This window comes from Ahaetulla prasina, chromosome 3 (assembly GCF_028640845.1).
Source record: "Ahaetulla prasina isolate Xishuangbanna chromosome 3, ASM2864084v1, whole genome shotgun sequence".
NCBI lineage: Eukaryota > Metazoa > Chordata > Lepidosauria > Squamata > Colubridae > Ahaetulla > Ahaetulla prasina.
In genome coordinates, this window is record NC_080541.1 from 8,620,539 (window position 1) to 8,624,434 (window position 3,896).

Sequence of the window (3,896 nt, forward strand, 5' to 3'; positions counted from 1 at the left end):
TGTACTTGATTTCGTGCACTTGATAGTTATGCCCAGCAGCTGCATCATGAATTATTTTCTTTTGGGAAGTCTGCGGGCAAAGGGAAAGGCTTGCCAGCTTGGAAACAGCTCTTGGAGCTGAAGGTCAGCTGGATGGTAATAGAATCTGGAACTGCCACCATCAGTGTCAACGTGCAAGAACATAGATGGACATTAGATGGGTGAAAGCAATGATTCTTATCTAGGATTCCATCCACTTAATGACTTGAGTGATGATTTAACAACTGCAACTGGAAGTATTTATAAGAATATACAAATATATTTTCTTCCGTATAGACCTAAAATGTAAAGGTTCCCCTCGCACATATGTGCTAGTCGTTCCCGGCTCTAGGGGGTGGTGTTCATCTCTGTTTCAAAGCTGAAGAGCCAGTGCTGTCCGAAGACGTTTCCGTGGTCATGTGGCCGGCATGACTCAATGCCAAAGGCGCACGGAATGCTGTTACATTCCCACCAAAGGTGGTTCCTATTTTTCTACTTGCATTTTTTACATGCTTTCGAACTGCTAGGTTGGCAGACGCTGGGACAAGTAACGAGAGCTCACCCTGTTATGTGGCACTAGGGATTCGAACCGCTGAACTACCGACCTTTCGATTGACAAACTCGTTGTCTTAGCCACTGAGCCATCGCGTCCCTCCATATAGACCTACATTGTTCTTAACTTAGATTTTGTGAATCTCCATTGAAAGTCACAGACATTGAAAGTCACTAAGATACTAATGGTCATTCTTCAGGTTTTAAACTGATACAACTGCTGTTATTAGCTAAAAATAATTTACTGAACTATTGAATAAAGAAACTGCAGAAGAAAAAAGGGATGTTAATCAGCAAATTCTCTAGGAAGGAAAACTTGTGTGGGTACTTTCACTTTCAAGAGGAACGCACAAAACAGAAGGTCAAAATCTAGGCTAAAATCCAAAGAGCCAAGCAAGATTTGTCCGCCAGTCCAAAGGGTCAGAATTTCCAGAGGGGGTGGGGGGGATAGTTTACACAAAAAATACACTAGAACAACACACCAGGACAGCAGACGAGATAATTGTTTCCAACACAGAAACTGGACTGGTCATCACCCTGACTTAACTCAGATTATCATTTCCTTACAGATGACCCCCACCCTGTTAAAGACCTTGGAGTTTTCATATCCAATGATCTAAGTGCCAAAGCCCACTGCAACTACATCGCAAAAAAGGCTCTAAAAGTTGTAAACCTAATTTTGCGTAGCTTCTTCTCCAAAAACTCTACACTACTAACCACAGCATACAAAACATTTGCAAACTCTCCTGTCTGGAACCCATACCACATCTCTGACATTAATACAATTGAACGCATCCAGAAATATTTTACAAGAAGAGTCCTCCACTCCTCTGAAAACAACAAAATACCTTATCCCACCAGACTTGAAATCCTGGGATTAGAAAACTTAGAACTCCGCCGCCTTCGACAAGTTTAACACACAGAATCATCTATTGCAATGTTCTACCTGTTAAAGACTACTTCAGCTTCAATTGCAATAATACAAGAGCAAACAATAGATTCAAACTTAATGTTAACTGCTTCAATCTTGATTGCAGAAAATATGACTTCTGTAACAGAGTTGTTAACGCTTGGAACTCATTATCTGACTCTGTAGTCTCTTTTCAAAATCCCAAAAGCTTTAACCAAAAACTGTCTACCGTTGACCTCACCCCATTCCTAAAACTATAAGGGGCGTGCATAAGTGCACAAAAGTGCCTACCGTTCTTGTCCTGTTGTTTTCTTTCATTGTATGTGCTTGTATATAATGTTGTGACAAATTAAAAAAAAAAAAAGATTGCAGCCAGCACTTTTCAGTTAAGGAAGTTGCTCCCTGTTTGGCAAAAAGCCTCTTTGAGCTCCCTTGCTTTGCTCTCTGTGTCAAAGTTCTGAGTAATGGGCCCAATCAAGCCAGAGAGACATGGAACTAAGAGGTGAAGGGCAAGGAAATCTCAGTGTTTCCTTATGATAGGGGTCTGCAAACTTGGCTCCTTTAAGACTTGTGGACTTCAACACCCAGAGTTCCTCAGCCAGCTTTGCTCTTGGTTCTTGGCATTTTGGCTTTGCTGGCTGAGGAACTCTGGGAGTTGAAGTCCACAAGTCTTAAAAGAGCCAAGTTTGCAGACCCTGCCTTATGAATATTGGAAACAGGAAGGCGGTAGCCATACGGGGCCCACTATATCTTGCAAGACTGATAGTTGGCCAGATTAGATTAGATTAGATTTATTGGATTTTTATACCGCCCTTCTCCTGAAGGACTCAGGCGGTTCACAGCCAAAGTAAAAACAACAATTATATACACAATAAAACAATAGTTAAAAAACTTATTAGATACAGCCAAAATTAAAACCATTTAAAATCATAAAAACCCCATAAAATTTATATCAAATATTAAAAACTATTAAAAATTTCTATGCCAGTCCTTTGCGAATAAACGGGCCAGAATCTGATAAAGTCCCTAAACATGGTTGTTAGAATGAAGCAGCAGGTAGTCCTTGATTTACAAACGCAACGGAGCCAGAATTTCTTTTTTTGTTGCTAAGTGAAACACTGTTTAAGGGAAGATGGATTATTTGTACTAAAATAAAATATTTTTTTAAAATAATAATAATAAAAAGAAACACTTGTTAAGATAACTTTGCCCCATTTTACGACCTTTTGTGTGTCACAATTGTTTAATGGATTCAGGAACTCTGAGACATTCGGCTTTCTGAAAGAACTGCTTCACTGAATATTGTCATTTCGGCATGTTTGAAATGCAAAACCAGCTCGGGCTAGTTCCCATGCTTTCAGTATAATTAAAGAATAGGCAGCTCCCTCTCTCCCTCCTTGTCACAGGTCACATTGTCTAGTTCGGTGTTTTGGCATCTCCTTGGTAACCTCTTCTAGCATTCCCCCAGCACCTGTTGGGAAGACCTTGATTATGGTGACCAGATGTCCCGCTTTTGGTGGGACAGTCCCGCTTTTTAATAATTTGTCCCGCGGTATTTCAAAAAAGTCCCGATTATTTTTTCCACTCCCATTCTGAAAATGGGAGGCGGCAATGCAAGAGGAGGAGGAGGAGGCGGAGAAGGGGGAGTGGCGAAGAAGGGGGCGCAAGATCTCCCGCTGCCTGGAAGAGCCGAGAGGAGAGCCGAGCCTGCCTGGAAGAGCCGAGAAGCAGCAGCCGCTCCTCCTCCTTCAGCCGGGTGGCGAGACTCAGCGCGCATGCGCAACACCCCCCCCCCCCACTGTCAATGGTGTCCTGCTTTGCCATCGCTGAAATCTGGTCATTTTAACCTTGGTTCCCACGGGACAATAGGTTGTTGATGTCTGGTCTGACATTACAGAGCTCCCTCCCATCCCCCCTAAAGTGTGTCAAGATGAGAAACAGAGAAAATGGCTGTGACAGGCCCAATCCGTTTTGAAGTTCACACTCTGCTCTAATCCCTGACGCCCAGGGTTTGAAGGTCATATTTCACTGTCTTCTGATTGAAGCTCTTCTGATAGCGCCTATTTTTCGCACTAAATGATTCGTGGTTTGGTGCCTCTTGGGGTTGAAATTCTGCTGGTTCATCTGGCACAGTTTCCTCAGGGTCAGAATCTGGTCTAAGGCGGTGATTGCTAAAGCTCATACCCAAGAATCTCGCCACCTAAAGTTGAGCCAGAGAAGCATCAACTGAATTGAAGCTGGGTTGGATTTGGGCCATTTATGAAGACATAACAATTGCAGGCTGATGACTTACTTAACTCCACCTGCCACCCCCAGTTTTGCCTCCTCTTCTCCCACACTTTCATGCATTTGAACCTTTATCCATTATGCTTAATGGAATAAGGGAAAGTTGTGGTGGGATGTGCATTATTACATG